Source organism: Cherax quadricarinatus, chromosome 94 (assembly GCF_038502225.1).
Source record: "Cherax quadricarinatus isolate ZL_2023a chromosome 94, ASM3850222v1, whole genome shotgun sequence".
Classification (NCBI taxonomy): domain Eukaryota; kingdom Metazoa; phylum Arthropoda; class Malacostraca; order Decapoda; family Parastacidae; genus Cherax; species Cherax quadricarinatus.
The window spans coordinates 4,685,584-4,705,586 of record NC_091385.1 but is presented as its reverse complement, the minus strand read 5'-3'; positions in this window follow the sequence as shown (position 1 = coordinate 4,705,586).

Below are 20,003 nucleotides of genomic sequence, written 5' to 3'. Positions count from 1 at the left end.
GGCACTACAATGGATCAGGGAATACTTGTCAGGAAGACAGCAGCGAGTCATGGTACGTGGCGAGGTGTCAGAGTGGGCACCTGTGACCAGCGGGGTCCCGCAGGGGTCAGTCCTAGGACCAGTGCTGTTTCTGGTATTTGTGAACGACATGACAGAAGGAATAGACTCTGAGGTGTCCCTGTTTGCAGATGACGTGAAGTTGATGAGAAGAATACACTCGATCGAAGACCAGGCAGAACTACAAAGGGATCTGGACAGGCTGCAGACCTGGTCCAGCAATTGGCTCCTGGAGTTCAATCCCACCAAGTGCAAAGTCATGAAGATTGGGGAAGGGCAAAGAAGGCCGCAGACGGAGTACAGTCTAGGGGGTCAGAGACTACAAACCTCACTCAAGGAAAAAGATCTTGGGGTGAGTATAACACCAGGCACATCTCCTGAAGCGCACATCAACCAAATAACTGCTGCAGCATATGGGCGCCTAGCAAACCTCAGAACAGCATTCCGACATCTTAATAAGGAATCGTTCAGGACCCTGTACACCGTATACGTTAGGCCCATATTGGAGTATGCGGCACCAGTTTGGAACCCACACCTAGCCAAGCACGTAAAGAAACTAGAGAAAGTGCAAAGGTTTGCAACAAGACTAGTCCCAGAGCTAAGAGGTATGTCCTACGAGGAGAGGTTAAGGGAAATCAACCTGACGACACTGGAGGACAGGAGAGATAGGGGGGACATGATAACGACATACAAAATACTGAGGGGAATTGACAAGGTGGACAAAGACAGGATGTTCCAGAGTTTGGACACAGCAACAAGGGGACACAGTTGGAAGCTAAAGACACAGATGAATCACAGGGATGTTAGGAAGTATTTCTTCAGCCACAGAGTAGTCAGTAAGTGGAATAGTTTGGGAAGCGATGTAGTGGAGGCAGGATCCATACATAGCTTTAAGCAGAGGTATGATAAAGCTCACGGCTCGGGGAGAGTGACCTAGTAGCGATCAGTGAAGAGGCGGGGCCAGGAGCTCGGACTCGACCCCCGCAACCTCAACTAGGTGAGTACAACTAGGTGAGTACACACACACACACAGACACACGCATATGCAACAGGCCTAGTGTCTAATCGACATGTGCCTAGGACAAAATGGTAACTAACACATACACATACACACACACACACACACACACACACATACATACATACACACATACATACACACACACACATACACGCATGCACATACAACAGGCCTAGTGTCTAATCGACATGTGCCTAGGACAAAATGGTAACTAACACATACACATACACACACACATGCACACACACATACATACACACACATACATACACACACACACATACACGCATGCACATACAACAGGCCTAGTGTCTAATCGACATGTGCCTAGGACCAAATGGTAACTAACATGGACACGACAATGGGTAGGAATGTATATTTTCGAGTTACAACTTAGTAATATTTAAATTCGATGCCTGGAAAACAACAAGTGTCTTAAGTGAAAGAAAATTAAGAAAGGTGACTAAGAAAAAATTGATTGACGAAAAATAATATAGTTAAAGGAGTGAACAGGTAACGTTCAAATCTGAGCGTTTGTCACTTGTGTGAGAAAAACTGAATTTGAAACTCATTACTGGACATTAAATAAATATTATGTAAATGAGAAAATGATGGTCGTGAGAAAGATTCTTTAATGAGTAATAGCTGCATAACCCCAACGAGTTTAATACATTTTTCACGTTGCCTGGTAGTTTATGGTGTTCATGGTTCGATCCCCGGCAAGGGTGAAAATATTGGGCGTGTCTTCATATTTGCTGTCCCTGTCCACCTAGCAAGCAAGTAGGTACCTGGGTGTTAGTCGACTGGTGTGGGTGGCATCCTGGAGGGCAAGATTGAGGACCCTAATTGAAATAAGACAGTCCTCGATGACGCACTGACTTTCTTGGGTTATCCTGGTGGCTAACCCTCCGAGGTTAAAAATCCGAACTAAATCTTATCTTAAATATGTACTGTACTTCAAGTTGAACATAGAATACATATATTGAGAGGTGTTTGTCTCAGTGTACTCGTATATACACTGAGATTTTAATCCTTAGTTTAGGCATTAAGGTCTTATTGACTTGGTGAATAGATGACATGCAGCCTTAATGACCCTAGTGTAGTAGTCTTTAAACCCAAATAAACAACAAATACAACTCTCAACGAATGTTATACACACCGAGAGGTTCATGCCGTAGTTTACTTTAATCCTCTGTTTTAGATATTAAAGCATCTTTGAGTAATGATGAATGGTTTACATGGAGCCTTAATGACTCACGTGTAGTCGACAAGCTACCTAATTAAACAACCAGTATAAGTGTGCTTAAGATACCCGAGAGGCTGTCATCATCTTAGGATACTCTTAACATAAGAATATAGGTACATATGGTGTGATCTATTATTTTTAAATTATGTGGAACACCTATTTAGGGTAAATGGGTCATCACATACTACCTACTACTGCTACTACTACTACTAATGAATTTTCTAATACGACATATTGGGTACAAAGTTTTTTTTTTACATGAAAAAGCCCATGTTTATGGCCACATTTATCTGATTAAGACCCTGTGTCCTGGCAAAGAAAACACCACCACACTAATAAGATAGAGTACGGTGAAAATAAATCGGTGTCTAAAAAAAATCAGAAAACGAAACTGATATTTCTGAAGAAAACGGAAATAAATATAAGAGTGTTAACTGAGAGAGAGAGAAAACGAGAACTGTTGAAGGGAGAACTGTGATATTAGTGATGGTAAAGATATTCGGATTTTTAACCCCGGAGGATTAGCCACTCAGGATAACCCGAGACAGTCAGTGCGTCATCGAGGACTATCTTATGCCTTATTTCCATTGGGGTCCTTAAATCTTGTCCTCCAGGATGCCACTCACACCAGTCGATTAACACCCAGGTGCCTACTTCCTTGCTAGTTGAACGGGGACAGCAGGTGTAAGGAAGCATGCCCAGTGTTTCCACCCTTGCTGGTGATCGAACCACGGATACTGTGTGTGAAGCGAGTGTGTTGCCACCAGGCTACAGGACACCAAGGTGGGTTTGGCAGATCTATGTCGGATACAACACGAATACCCAAAGAAAACTTCAGCTGCAGTCACCTGACCACTGCACTCAGCACATGCTGCAATTTTATTATTATTATTATTATTATTATTATTATTATTATTATTATTATTATTATTATTATTATTATTATTATTATTATTATTATTATTATTATTATTATTATTATTATGGGGAAGCACTGAGATGGTTAGGGTGATACAGTACCTGGGAGTGTGAGGCAGTCAGGTTTGATTCAATAAGGGAAAGGTAGCCCTGCCTCAAGGCACCTCCCTTTATAGAGGATCTAATTTACTTCATTCTTCTGACCTTCGTCCTTGTTCTCCTGACCTCTTATCTTTGTCCTTGTGTTCGTGACCTCTTTGTCATTGCGCTCATGACCTCTTATTTTTGTCCGTGTGCTCCTGACCTCTTGTTCTTGTTCTCCTGACCTCTTATTTTTGTCCGTGTGCTCCTGACCTCTTGTTCTTGTTCTCCTGACCTCTTACCTTTGTCCTTGCGCTCCTGACCTCATACATACTTCGGATCTCTAACCATTTTTCCTTGTGCTCCCGACCTGTGTTGTGTAAACAAGGGCTCAGTGTATAATAACTCATAAGCCATCTCGCTATAAGCTGAGGATGAAAATATTTTAAGGTAAGCAAGAAGTGTACTGTATATACAATTTTTTATGCCTAGCTCTATTGCTCACTTAATATATGATAGTGTAAACATGTTACTAGGTTTTTATATGCGTTTGAAAGTAGAAAAGAAGGTTAGTTTCACTTTACAGCAGTGGCCCGAAACCTAACCTGCTGTATACGCGGGGCCATCCTGTAATTCCGACAAGTGTATAAATATACCTAGTTGGATGACTTTTATTGTAGCTAGCTGGCCCAGTGGTTAACGCGTCGGTCTGGAGTTTTATGACTCTGATTGCGGGTTCTAACCCCACCCGTGGTATGGTTTACATTTACAACAGATGAGTATCTTTACTGTTGATTGAAACGTTTCGCCTACGCAGTAGGCTTCTTCAGCCAAATACGGAGTATGATAAATTAAAAGGCAGCAGGCGGAGGTGTTGCTCTCTTACCATCTTAGGGCTCTTGATCCAATGTTTTTATTTAGCTTTTTTCTTGTAGGGCCCTGTGGCCTGGCTGGCAAAGCTCTCGCTTCACACGATGAGGGTCCGGGTTCGATACCCGGCGGCGTGAAAACATTCGACGCGTTTCCTTACACCTGTTGTCCTGTTCACTTAGCAAGTAGGTACCTGGGTGTTAGTTGACTGGTGTGGGTCGCATCCTGGGGGACAAGATTGAGGACCCAATGGAAATAAGACAGACAGTCCCTCGATGACGCACTGACTTTCTGGGTTATCCTGGGTGGCTGACCCTCCGGGGTTAAAAATCTTATCTTACCTCTCTTAACTATCCTCCCTCTGATCAACTCTGATTACCTCCCATTCCCAAGGAACTGAATGACATTGCAGGTTTGCTGCAATGTGTCTTCTTTACTAAGAACTGAGTCTAGGATCATGTTTATCTCTTATAAATTGCTGTTTATCTGGAGACAGCCATGACGGAGTCTTGAGATGACTGCTTTACCACACACTCACTGTCACAATACTTTTTGATTGCACTCGCTGATGCAGATTTAATGCTGTTATTTTAAACCTTAACGGCAAGGGTATAACAGAGAGGTGTATATCCTTCAGTGTGTTTACAGTGGGGGACCATAAGATTGTACGCATCGTGATGTATATATCCTTCAGTGTGTTTACAGTGGAGGACCATAAGATTGTATGCATCGTGATGTATATATCATTTAGTGTGTTTACAGTGGAGGACCATAAGATTGTATGCATCGTGATGTATATGGAAAGTAACTGCCTTTATTACACAGCATCACAAGCCACCACTATCCTAAACAATGCTAAAAGTCTATCAGTACTTAACTACAACATCAGGTCCTTAAGCAAACACTATGATGACCTCCTAGCACTCCTTGAATCACTAAAGACACCCTTCTCCTGCATTATTCTTACTGAGACCTGGCTTAAGCAGGACACAATAGATATCTACCCTCTACCAGGATACACAGCAATTCACAACTGCAGACCAAACCAAGTTGGGGGTGGTATTGCAATCTATTACTCTAACCAATTATCTTGTCTTAGCACCACTTGCTTTAGTGATGAATATGGGGAATACATTTTTGCTAATTTTACTGTAAAAAACCTTAAGACGCCTATAACAATCGGTGCCATTTACCGGATACCTCACACAAACATCCCAAATTTCAGTGAGAAATTAAAGTCACTAATAACAAACAGACAAATGAATAAGCACCACCTTCTCTTAGCTGGAGACTTCAACATCAACCTTGGCCTACTAGATGATCAGCCTGTAACTGATTTCATCAACAATATGAACAACACACTTCTCATACCAACAATAACTAAACCAACCAGGCTCACTGAGACAAGTGCAACCATAATAGACCACATATGGACCAATATACTAGCCCCCCTTAAATCAGGGATAATCACAGATAGCACTACAGACCACTACCCTACCTTCCTCCTGACAAACATTAGTAAACCACCACTTGAATACAACAAAGTCTCATTTAGACTCCATGACGAGGCCTCAGTAAGGAAGTTCACAGCTGACCTAGAGACTGTTGATTGGCCTACAGAATTCTCCAAGGCCAATGGTATTGATGACTGGACAGACATTTTTCTTAACAAATTACTTAGACTATACAACAAACATTGTCCTATAAAACAAAACAGATCACAAACAAACGGCTTGGTTGCCCATGGCTAACCAGCACCATTCTGAAATCCATTGACAAGAAACACCAATATGAAAAGCAATATAGACAGGGCTTAATACACAAAGATACTCTTAAACACTATTCATCAGCTCTCACCAAAGTAATAAAGAAAGCCAAACAACTATACTACTCCAGTAGATTCACAGACACTAGAGGAAATATAAAAAAGACCTGGAAAACACTCTCAGATTCTAGGGACCCACAAACTGAGAAAAACCAAGAATATTGTCCTAACTAAACCTAATGAAACACCACTACATCCCACTGACACAGCTAACAAGATAAACGACTTCTTCTCAAACATAGGATCTAATCTCGCCAGTAAAATCCCACATACCAATGCCCATGCCGGGGACTACCTAGATGGGAATTTCCCTAATTCCTTCTATCTTGCACCAACTGAGCCCACGGAAGTCATTGAGATCATAAAGTCACTTAAAAATAACTCGGGGAATCTGTCTCATGTCCCACCATTACTGTACAAGCGAGCGGCCCATGTCCTTTCGCATGCTATTTCATTACTTTTTAACAAGTCACTAGAGACTAGCACCTTCCCGAAACTACTCAAGATGGCAAGGGTTACACCAATACATAAAGGTGGTGACCCTACAGACTTAAACAACTATAGGCCAATATCTAACTTACCATTGCTATCCAAAATCTTTGAGAAACTCGTGCACAGGAGACTGTATTCATTTATAACGGCTCAAAACATACTCAACCCCTGCCAGTTTGGATTCAGGAAAAATAAAAGCACTAATGATGCAATCATAAAAATGCTAGATCTGCTTTACACAGCATTGGAAAATAAGGAATATCCACTAGGAATTTTTATTGACCTAAGAAAAGCTTTTGACACAGTAGACCACGACATCCTACTCCACAAACTTGATCACTACGGTATAAGAGGCCATGCGCTTGCTTATTTCAAATCTTACATTACTAATAGGTATCAGTACGTCACCATTAAAGACACAGCATCAGCAACACGGCCACTTGATACTGGAGTTCCGCAGGGAAGTGTCCTTGGTCCCCTGCTCTTCCTCATATACATCAATGACCTTCCAAACGTATCCCAACACCTGAAACCCATTCTCTTTGCTGATGACACGACTTATGTCATCTCTCACCCTAATCTTGCCACCCTCAACACCATTGTGAATGAGGAGCTGATTAAAATATCGACTTGGATGACAGCCAATAAACTTACGCTTAACACTGACAAAACCTACTATATTATGTTTGGTAGCAGAGCAGGAGATACACAAATTGACATTAAGATTGACAACACTCTAATTACCAGAAATAATGGGGGAAAATTCCTAGGCTTATACCTTGACAACAACCTGAATTTCAGCACCCATATCCAGCATATAGCCCAAAAAGTATCCAAAACGGTTGGGATCCTCTCCAAGATACGATACTACGTGCCGCAAAATGCCCTTCTCACACTATACCACTCACTTATTTATCCATACCTCACCTATGCTATTTGTGCTTGGGGATCAACTGCAGCAACACACCTAAAGCCAATAATAACCCAACAAAAAGCTGCAGTAAGAATAATCACTAAATCCCATCCCTGGCAACACCCCCTCCCCCACTCTTCATAGATCTAAACTTACTCCCAGTTCAGTACATCCACACTTACTACTGTGCAATCTACATCTACAGGGCCTTAAACTCTAATATCAACCTTGACCTAAAACGCTTTCTTGATAGTTGTGACAGAACCCACAGGCATAACACCAGACACAAACATCTCTACGACATTCCCCGTGTCCGACTAAACCTTTACAAAAATTCAATGTATGTCAAAGGCCCTAAAATCTGGAATACCCTACCTGAGAACTCTAGAACTGCAAACACATTCATCACCTTCAAAACTACCATTAGAAAACATCTTATCTCCCTGATACACCCCGTCAACTAACTACACGAATACCACCTGGTGGTTCACACTTACACTCACTCACTCATTTGACCATAAACAGAAATATTAATCTTAGTCTTAAAATAATGAATCCTGTGATACTCCAATACTGAAACTATGTACTGTGCCAAAACAAAAGCATTCACATTGCTAAACTCACAAACTAGTATTTAGTCACTTAGCCATAATACCAACTTACCTCATAATTTGTAATATTTTACAATTAAGAATAAAACTAAGTATGCCCGAAATGCCTAGCCATGCTAAGCGTTCTAGTGGTACACTCTGTAATCACAATTTTACTACATGTAAACCAAACAATAACCAAATTTCTGTAAACTCAGCATTGTAATCCTTATAGAGAATAAACTTTGAATTTGAATTTGAATATATATCATTTAGTGTGTTTACAGTGGAGGACCATAAGATTGTATGCATCGTGATGTATATCCTTCAGTGTGTTTACAGTGAAAGGTTACAAGATTGTATAGAGATGTATACCGCTCAGTGTATATTTGATTAGTTTACTTTAAATTATATTAGGAATTCAAATATCCTTGATTGATGTTGCATAGATGACAGACATCCCTAATTATCCACGTGTAGTCGATAGGCTTGAAACCTAATAAAACAACCAACTAACCAGATCAACAGAGGGTCACTTCACCCTCATTGCACCGAATGACCCTCACTGGTTTAGCGCTTCACGAAATACAAAGGGAAAGTTAAAACTCACATTTTGGTGTGAAATGTTGCCACAGCCCCGCAAAAGTGCTACACGAGTTAAATTATTATTATTATTATTATTATTATTATTATTATTATTATTATTATTATTATTATATTCAGCGGGAGAGCACTACACCCATAGGACCATACAGCACCTGGAAAATTGGAAGTAATCAAGTTTGAGCAGTGATAAGGGAGATCAGTTACAATACCTTGGATCAAGAGACTACTAGCATGAAGGCTAGTTGTCTGTAGCAGTTCCATCACAATTAAGATCTGTGTTGGTAAATGAGACACTTGTGCAACATTTGGGTATCTTTATTCTGGAAACGTTTCACCAGCCAGTGGCTTCTTCAGTCCAGTACAGAGAAAGGTGGAAGATGAGGAGGACTTTTGAGGTAATCAGTCCCTCAGCCTGGAGTCGATATGTTCAGTCTCACCAGCTTGTTTGTTGCGAAGTGGTAGTACGCTCAGCTCTCAACCGAGAGGCCCTAAGGTCAGTCCCTGGAGGAGGTGGGAGGTGGACATCTAACACAGCTTCTGTTACACTTACAGCTCCTGTTACACTTACACTGTTACAGCTCCTGTTACACTTACACTGTTACAGCTTCTGTTACACTTACACTGTTACGCTTACAGCTTCTGTTACAGTTACCTCCAGGGGAGGTAATTGACTGTCGTGGGTGGCTGCCTGGGTGGGGCGAGGCGCATGGTCATGTCTCCGTGTACTAGTTGCCTTTGCTCACATAACAGTAAAAGAGAAACGTTGGTCAGTCGACTGTCGTGGGTCGCATCCTAGGGAAGAGAATCAAAGAATTTCAATGAAACTAAGTCACATTGCCTTTCTTAATTATCGAAAATTACGCCTCTACGTTGATAATGTCTTCTCTTTATTCCACCCATCTCTGAGGATTTTCTTGTTGTACTTTATCAAACAGGATAAGTTCCATGTCACACTCCATCATATACGTTGAATTCTGTCACACAGGATGTTTCGTGTCATACTTCATCACAGATTGGGTTTCCTGTCATGCTTTATCACACAGGTTGGGTAACCTGTCATACTCCATCACACAGGTTGGGTTACCTGTCATACTCCATCACACAGGTTGGGTTACCTGTCATACTCCATCACACAGGTTGGGTTACCTGCCATACTCCATCACACAGGTTGGGTTACCTGTCATACTCCATCACACAGGTTGGGTTACCTGTCATACTCCATCACAGGGTTTACCTGTCATACTCCATCACACAGGTTGGGTTACCTGTCATACTCCATCACACAGGTTGGGTTACCTGTCATACTCCATTACACAGGTTGGGTTTCCTGTCATACTCCATCACACAGGTTGGGTTTCCTGTCATACTCCATCACACAGGTTGGGTTACCTATCATACTCCATCACACAGGTTGGGTTACCTGTCATACTCCATCACACAGGTTGGGTTACCTGTCATACTCCATCACACAGGTTGGGTTACCTGTCATACTCCATCACACAGGTTGGGTTTCCTGTCATACTCCACACAGGTTGGGTTTACTGTCATACTCCACACAGGTTGGGTTACCTATCATACTCCATCACACAGGTTGGGTTATCTGTCATACTCCATCACACAGGTTGGGTTTCCTGTCATACTCCATCACACAAGCAAATAATATTGTTGCAGTAATAACACCAGGAGGCAGCTCTGATGAAAACTCACACTCACACGAGCTTTTAAATCTCTGCACAAAATTCAATTTAAACCAGCAAATAATAGAGCCTACTAGACTGGAGAATACACTAGACCTCATCTTCACTAACAATGATGATCTGATAAGAAATGTCACCATATCAAAAACAATATACTCAGATCACAACATAATTGAGGTTCAGACATGTATGCGTGGAGCCCCAGACCGACATAATGAGACTAGTCACGAGGGAGCATTCACCAAATTCAACTTCAATAACAAAAACATAAAGTGGGACCAAGTAAACCAAGTCCTAACCGATATAAGCTGGGAAGATATACTAAGCAACACAGACCCCAACTTATGCCTAGAACAGATTAACTTGGTGGCACTCGATGTATGCACAAGGCTTATTCCTCTAAGAAAAAGGAGGAGTAGATGTAAAATAGAAAGAGACAGGCGCTCCCTTTACAGGCGACGGAAAAGAATAACAGAGCGGCTAAAAGAGGTCAATATATCTGAAATGCGTAGGGAGACACTGGTCAGAGAAATAGCAAGCATCGAACTCAAGCTAGCTCTGATGTGAAAGTCCCACTCAAATCCAACCCTTCCCACTCATGTACTTATCCAACCTAGATTTGAAACTAAACAAAGTCCTAGCCTCAATAACCCAACTAGGTAGACTGTTCCACTCATCAACTACCCTATTTCCAAACCAATACTTTCCTATGTCCTTTCTAAATCTAAACTTATCTAATTTAAATCCATTACTGCGGGTTCTCTCTTGGAGAGACATCCTCAAGACCTTATTAATATCCCCTTTATTAATACCTATCTTCCACTTATACACTTCGATCAGGTCTCCCCTCATTCTTCGTCTAACAAGTGAATGTAACTTAAGAGTCTTCAATCTTTCTTCATAAGGAAGATTTCTGATGCTATGTATTAATTTAGTCATCCTACGCTGAATGTTTTCTAACGAATTTATGTCCATTTTGTAATACGGAGACCAGAACTGAGCTGCATAATCAAGGTGAGGCCTTACTAATGATGTATAAAGCTGCAGTATGACTTCTGGACTTCTGTTGCTTACACTTCTTGATATAAATCCCAGTAATCTATTTGCCTTATTACGTACGCTTAGGCAAAGGTTGCTGCTCACCATAAAAGTATCTGTATGGCTCTACATCATTTAACTTATGTACCAAAGCTTCAAACCTTGCATTTATCTACATTGAACTGCATCTGCCACTTTTCTGACCAAGAATAGAGTTTGTTTAAATCCTCCTGAAGTTCCCTAACATCTAGAATCAATTATCCTACCTATCTTTATGTCATCGGCGAATTTGCTCATATCACTAGTAATTCCCTCATCAAGACATTGATATATATTATAAACAACAACGGGCCCAAGACTGATCCCAACGCCATACAGATCCCCACTCGGATTTAACCCCATTTATACTCTCTGCTTCCTGTCACAGATCCACGAGAGACAGCAAGTCTCTGGTGCGGAACTCTATCAAAAGCCTTACTAAAATCTAAGTAAATAATATCAAATTCTTTATTGTGGTCAACAGCCTCAAAAGCTTTACTACCGGCCTCTTGTGAATCAAGTCAAGCCTTATCGAGATGGCTTCTTATAATCTCAGCTATAATTGACTCTAGTAATTTGCCTACAATTGAGGTCAGTATGAAAAAACCTCATCAGGACCCGGCGACTTATTTTGCTTCAGTCTGTCTATCTGCCTCACAACCATCTCTAGCCCACTGTAAAAATTAATTACTGGAATATTGTTAGTGTCTTCCTGTGTAAAAACTGAGAGAAAATAATTATTTAAAATCAAGCACATTTCATTCTCATTGTCAGTTGCCCATAGTTATTTTTAAGGGGACCTATCATATCTCTAACTTTTGTTCTATAGACCTGGAAAAAACTTTTTGGGTTAGTTTTAGAATCCCTAGCAACTTTAATTTCAAGTCCCTTTTAGCTTTTCTTATCCCCTTTTTAATGTCCCTCTTAATGTCAATATACTGATTCATAAGACGACCCTCACCTCTTTTGATACGCTATTATTCATCCATTTTGGGTCATTTCTATTTGATCTAATTTCTTTATATGGGATAAACGCTCTTTGAGCAGCATGTATAGTGTTCAGAAAACTGTCTTATAGGAGTCAGGAACGGGAAAAGAACTAAAAGCATTCAATAAATGTAAATCGAAAGAAACCCAAAAGTATTTCTTCTCTTCTATGCGATTCTAAATTCAAAGTCGAGAACAACGTGAGCCCCTCTACTTAAACAAGAGTACACAGATCGGACAGCAAGGAACAATTTAAAACCCTGAATAGTGAGCTACTCAAGTCCCAGTATGACTCAGTCCATCTTATTCCTTTTAGCAAGCCGCTAACCAGACTGAGAGTCGAAGATCAAAATGAATTTTTTATGAGAGTGCCACAAAATTTGGTTAACACAAGCCTCTCCGATGTTATTCTGACGTCAAATGACTTCGAACAGGCGATAAATGACATGCCCATGCACTCTGCCCCAGGGCCAGACTCATGGAACTCCGTGTTCATCAAGAACTGCAAGAAGCCCCTATCACGAGCCTTTTCCATCCTATGGAGAGGGAGCATGGACACGGGGGTCGTCCCACAGTTACTAAAAACAACAGACATAGCCCCACTCCACAAAGGGGGCAGTAAAGCAACAACAAAGAACTACAGACCGATAGCACTAACATCCCATATCATAAAAATCTTTGAAAGGGTCCTAAGAAGCAAGATCACCACCCATCTAGAAACCCATCAGTTACATAACCCAGGGCAACATGGGTTTAGAACAGGTTGCTCCTGTCTGTCTCAACTATTGGATCACTACGACAAGGTCCTAAATGCACTAGAAGATAAAAAGAATGCAGATGTAATATATACAGACTTTGCAAAAGCCTTCGACAAGTGTGACCATGGCGTAATAGCGCACAAAATGCGTGCTAAAGGAATAACAGGAAAAGTCGGTCGATGGATCTATAATTTCCTCACTAACAGAACACAGAGAGTAGTCGTCAACAGAGTAAAGTCCGAGGCAGCTACGGTGAAAAGCTCTGTTCCACAAGGCACAGCACTCGCTCCCATCTTGTTCCTCATCCTCATATCCGACATAGACAAGGATGTCAGCCACAGCACCGTGTCTTCCTTTGCAGATGACACCCGAATCTGCATGACAGTGTCTTCCATTGAAGACACTGCAAGGCTCCAGGCGGACATCAACCGAATCTTTCAGTGGGCTGCAGAAAACAATATGAAGTTCAACGATGAGAAATTTCAATTACTCAGATATGGTAAACACGAGGAAATTAAATCTTCATCAGAGTACAAAACAAATTCTGGCCACAAAATAGAGCGAAACACCAACGTCAAAGACCTGGGAGTGATCATGTCGGAGGATCTCACCTTCAAGGACCATAACATTGTATCAATCGCATCTGCTAGAAAAATGACAGGATGGATAATGAGAACCTTTAAAACTAGGGATGCCAAGCCCATGATGACACTCTTCAGGTCACTTGTTCTATCTAGGCTGGAATATTGCTGCACACTAACAGCAACTTTCAAGGCAGGTGAAATTGCTGACCTAGAAAATGTACAGAGAACCTTCACGGCGCACATAACGGAGATAAAACACCTCAATTACTGGGAGCGCTTGAGGTTCCTAAAACTGTATTCTCTGGAACGCAGGCGGGAGAGATATATGATTATATACACCTGGAAAATCCTAGAGGGACTAGTACCGAACTTGCACACGAAAATCACTCACTACGAAAGCAAAAGACTTGGCAGACGATGCAACATCCCCCCAATGAAAAGCAGGGGTGTCACTAGCACGTTGAGACCATACAATAAGTGTCAGGGGCCCGAGACTGTTCAACTGCCTCCCAGTATACATAAGGGGGATTACCAACAGACCCCTGGCAGTCTTCAAGCTGGCACTGGACAAGCACCTAAAGTCAGTTCCTGACCAGCCGGGCTGTGGCTCGTACGTTGGTTTGCGTGCAGCCAGCAGCAACAGCCTGGTTTATCAGGCTCTGATCCACCAGGAGGCCTGGTCACAGACCGGGCCGCGGGGGCGTTGACCCCCGGAACTCTCTCCAGGTAAACTCCAGGTAAACAGGTTGGGTTTCCTGTCATACTCCATCACACAGGTTGGGTTACCTATCATACTCCATCACACAGGTTGGGTTTCCTGTCGTACTCCATCACACAGGTTGGGTTTCCTGTCATACTCCATCACACAGGTTGGGTTACCTGTCATACTCCATCACACAGGTTGGGTTACCTGTCATACTCCATCACACAGGTTGGGTTTCCTGTCATACTCCACACAGATTGGATTTCCTGTCATACTCCACACAGGTTGGGTTTCCTGTTATACTCCACCTCGAAGCTTGGGTTTAGTGTCATGCTTCATCACACAGGGTGAGTTTCATGCATGAAGTAATGATATCTGTTAGTCTAAGCTGGTCCCGTGGCCTGGTGGCTAAAGCTCTCGCTTCACACGGCAAGGGTCCGGGTTATATTTCTAGCGAGGGTAGAAACATCGGGTGTGTTTCCTTACATTGGTTGTCTGTGTTCCCCATTAGTAAAATGGGTACCTTGGAGTTAGTCGACTGGTGTGGGTCGCATCCTGGGACAAAACTGACCTAATTTATGGGAAATGCTCAGCATAACAAGCGGCTTTCTATATAGTAGTATGTCAGCTATGGTCTGTATACCCTATACATGTACTTGTGGAAATAAAGATAATATTAATCATATTATTATTATTATTTTTATTATTAGCAGTAGTAGTAGTAGTTTTATACTTGAATAGTTCAAAGAGGGTATCATTCATTCCACCATGGGTTTAGTAGCGATGTCAGCTTTAAGGATCACAGTGGAAATAAGTCACTATAACTTTTTTGGGTTATCCTACGTAATTTACACATGTTATGGATGATAATTGTACATATGTGTACCTGTGCGTAAATTAACTTGCTTATTTTATTATAGTCGTAATGCAATATTCGTATGGGGTTATACTGTTGATGGGGGAATGGGATGTAGTTAGGTTTGATCGAAGGCAGGGTAGCATACTTCCAATTTCTTGAATGTAGGATCTTTCAACAACATCGAGATATTGTAATGATGTTTTATTGTGGCAACGTTTCGCTCTCTAGCAGCTTGACAAAGCTCCTGGAGAGCGAGACGTTGCCACGTATCCTTTTACCTAACGTCGAGATGAGTCTTTGAGAGGGTTTTTTTTTAATGACGTTTACCATCTTATTGTCTGGCTGATGCGTTTTCTCTCGACACAAGTTTCTGAACCCATTTTCTCTCAACGTTAGTGTTTGAAACCGTTTTCTTTAGTAAAGCTTATATTGCTGGGGTAGCTGACAGATACATTTTTTTCTTTTCTCATTTAAAATGGGTTGATTGAATATATATATATATATATATATATATATATATATATATATATATATATATATATATATATATATATATATATATATATATATATATATATATATATATATATATATATATATATATATACACATATATATATATATATATATATATATATATATATATATATATGTGTATATATATATATATATATATATATAATATATATATGTATATATGCTTTAATTAAGATAAACTCTGTTCGTTGATAGCTGCATAATCGATACACAAATAACCCACACATTGGAGAGAGAGGCTTACGATGACGTTTCGATCCGACTTGAACCATTTGGTCCTACCGTTTGTGAGCCCTTAGTCCTCCTGCAGCGTTTCTTTTTCTTAGACTTAACCCACTTCTTCTACAACTACCACTCCATTACTACTAATAATATCTTTATTTACTGCAAGTACATGTATAAGGTATACAGTCACAGACCATAACTGACATACTACTGTATAGAAAGCCGCTTGTTATGCTGAGGATTTCGGGCAAATTAGGTCAGTTTTATCCTAGGATGCGACCCACACCAGTCCACTAACATCCAGGTACCCATTTTACTGATGGGGAACACAGACAAACGGGGTAAAGAAACGCGCCCAATGTTTCTACCCTCGCAGGAAATCGAAGCCAAACCCTCACCGTGTGGAAATAAATGGTATAAAATACCGACATAATGGCAATATAAACACAAATGCAGTATAATGTGATCCTTTATTGACTACGTTTCGCCCACACAGTGGGCTTTTTCAAGTCACAAACAGAACTACCTGGGGTGGAAGGAACGCGAGTATTTATAGTCCGGTTCAGAATGCTGAGGTCAGGTGAAGAATGTTGCATCTGATGATGTACCGAGTGGGGTTATAGAGTCTAAAAACTTGGGTAGCTTGGAAAGGAGACTGGACAAGTTTGTGAGCAGACCTTCTACAGTGTTCTTATGTGGGATAGCGATGAAGAAGTTTCTTGGCAAGTGGTTCAGCTATGTTATAGAAGCCACTATTCTGGTTGAAGTTGTCGGATATAGAAATAAGTGATGATTCTAGGATTCTTCGGTATTGGGTGTTGTCTTCTGTGGCGATAAGTCTTGAGTTTCTGTAGTTTATCAAGTGGTTGTGTGAATTACGGTGTTGTACGCAGGCATTCCTTGTGTCGTCAGACCTGCTTGCGTATTGGTGTTCTGAAATACGTGTTTGGAGGTCCCTTGATGTTTCGCCCACGTATAACTTGTTGCAGTCATTACAAGGGATTATGTATACCCCTGCAGAGGATGGAGGCTTGTCCTGCCTACTACTGGTGATGTCCTTGATGGTCGTGGTTGTGGAGGTAGATACTTGGAATGATGTTTTGGCAAAGATGTTGGAAACATGTTTGGCAATGGAGTTGGTGGGAAGGACTATGTATCTCTTCTCGGCAGTGTCTTCTCTGGGTGTGTTGAAGATGTTTAGTGCTCGCCGTCTGCAGTCTCTGATGAAGTGACGAGGATAGTGGAGTTTGGAAAATACCTGTTCAATTATAGTGCATTCTTCCTCAAGGAACTCGTTGCTGCAGATTCTGAGTGCACGCAGGAAGAAGCCTATAATTACACCACGTTTGGTTTATCGAAAACCCACCAACCAAAACGATCTTCTCCACTTCTACTCTCACCACGACACCAAAACCAAACGTGGTGTAATTATAGGCTTCTTCCTGCGTGCACTCAGAATCTGCAGCAACGAGTTCCTTGAGGAAGAATGCACTATAATTGAACAGGTATTTTCCAAACTCCACTATCCTCGTCACTTCATCAGAGACTGCAGACGGCGAGCACTAAACATCTTCAACACACCCAGAGAAGACACTGCCGAGAAGAGATATATAGTCCTTCCCACCAACTCCATTGCCAAACATGTTTCCAACATCTTTGCCAAAACATCATTCCAAGTATCTACCTCCACAACCACGACCATCAAGGACATCACCAGTAGTAGGCAGGACAAGCCTCCATCCTCTGCAGGGGTATACATAATCCCTTGTAATGACTGCAACAAGTTATACGTGGGCGAAACATCAAGGGACCTCCAAACACGTATTTCAGAACACCAATACGCAAGCAGGTCTGACGACACAAGGAATGCCTGCGTACAACACCGTAATTCACACAACCACTTGATAAACTACAGAAACTCAAGACTTATCGCCACAGAAGACAACACCCAATACCGAAGAATCCTGGAATCATCACTTATTTCTATATCCGACAACTTCAACCAGAATAGTGGCTTCTATAACATAGCTGAACCACTTGCCAAGAAACTTCTTCATCGCTATCCCACATAAGAACACTGTAGAAGGTCTGCTCACAAACTTGTCCAGTCTCCTTTCCAAGCTACCCAAGTTTTTAGACTCTATAACCCCACTCGGTACATCATCAGATGCAACATTCTTCACCTGACCTCAGCATTCTGAACCGGACTATAAATACTCGCGTTCCTTCCACCCCAGGTAGTTCTGTTTGTGACTTGAAAAAGCCCACTGTGTGGGCGAAACGTAGTCAATAAAGCATCACATTATACTGCATTTGTGTTTATATTGCCCTCACCGTGTGAAGCGAGAGCTTTAGCCACCAGGCCATGGTGGCTACTATTACCTCCGTTCACTCTCTATTTTTAATTTCCCCTTCTTTCTATTACGACTAGTGCTTCTGCTACTTCCATTACTAGCATTACCACTGCCACTACTACAACTGCTTCCACTACCAGCATTACCACTACCACTACTACTGCGTCCATAAGAACATAAGAAAGGAGGAACACTGCAGTAGGCCTGTTGGGCCATACATGTTAGGTCCTTTACATATCCAACCCACTAACCCACTACTACTATTCCCGCTACCAGCATTATCTCTACTTACCACCACCACCACCATTACCACTACTACTTTCTTCCTCTCACTGTCCCGTCACTGTCCACCTGGCCTCTGTATACTGGCACCCGCACCCTGGTGTATTATACACCCTAATAATGGTTATAATCATAACCATGATATTTAAAAAGGTGGAGGGGTAAGCCAGCGGAAGTCCTCGGTCAGATGACCAAAAGCTCCAGCTGTGGGTCATCATATGACTAAGACCCGCGACAGGAAACACTACCTGGCTTTCTCGGGTTATCTTGACTGCGGTTGTATTGGGTTATCCTGGGCTATTTTTAAATGCCCTTGGTTATTTTAGGTTATCCTGGATTATCCTAGATTAACTAATTTTTGTTTTTCAGGATGGCTCGCGGGAGGAGTGGACGAGGTGGTGGGAAGGGCAGCAGCGGCGGGGGGGCGCCGCCCCAGGGCAAGAGTGCCCCCCCTCGAGGACGCCTGCCACGAGGACGAGTCCTCCAGGACACCACCATACTCAGCAACCATCATTCTCAGGTAGGTACTAAACTGTCATCCTCAGGTAGGTACTAAACTGTCATCCTCAGGTAGGTACTGAACTGTCATCCTCAGGTAGGTACTAAACTGTCATCCTCAGGTAGGTACTGAACTGTCATCCTCAGGTAGGTACTAAACTGTCATCCTCAGGTAGGTACTGAACTGTCATCCTCAGGTAGGTACTAAACTGTCATTCTCAGGTAGTTACTGAACTGTCATCCTCAGGTAGGTACTAAACTGTCATCCTCAGGTAGGTACTAAACTGTCATCCTCAGGTAGGTACTAAACTGTCATCCTCAGGTAGGTACTAAACTGTCATCCTCAGGTAGGTACTAAACTGTCATCCTCAGGTAGGTACTGAACTGTCATCCTCAGGTAGGTACTAAACTGTCATCCTCAGGTAGGTGCTAAACTGTCATCCTCAGGTAGGTGCTAAACTGTCATCCTCAGGTAGGTACTAAACTGTCATCCTCAGGTAGGAACTAAACTGTCATCCTCAGGTAGGTACTAAACTGTCATCCTCAGGTAGGTACTAAACTGTCATCCTCAGGTAGGTACTAAACTCATCCTCAGGTAGGTGCTAAACTGTCATCCTCAGGTAGGTACTGAACTATCATCCTCAGGTAGGTACTAAACTGTCATCCTCAGGTAGGTGCTAAACTGTCATCCTCAGGTAGGTACTAAACTGTCATCCTCAGGTAGGTGCTAAACTGTCATCCTCAGGTAGGTGCTAAACTGTCATCCTCAGGTAGGTACTGAACTGTCATCCTCAGGTAGGTACTAAACTGTCATCCTCAGGTA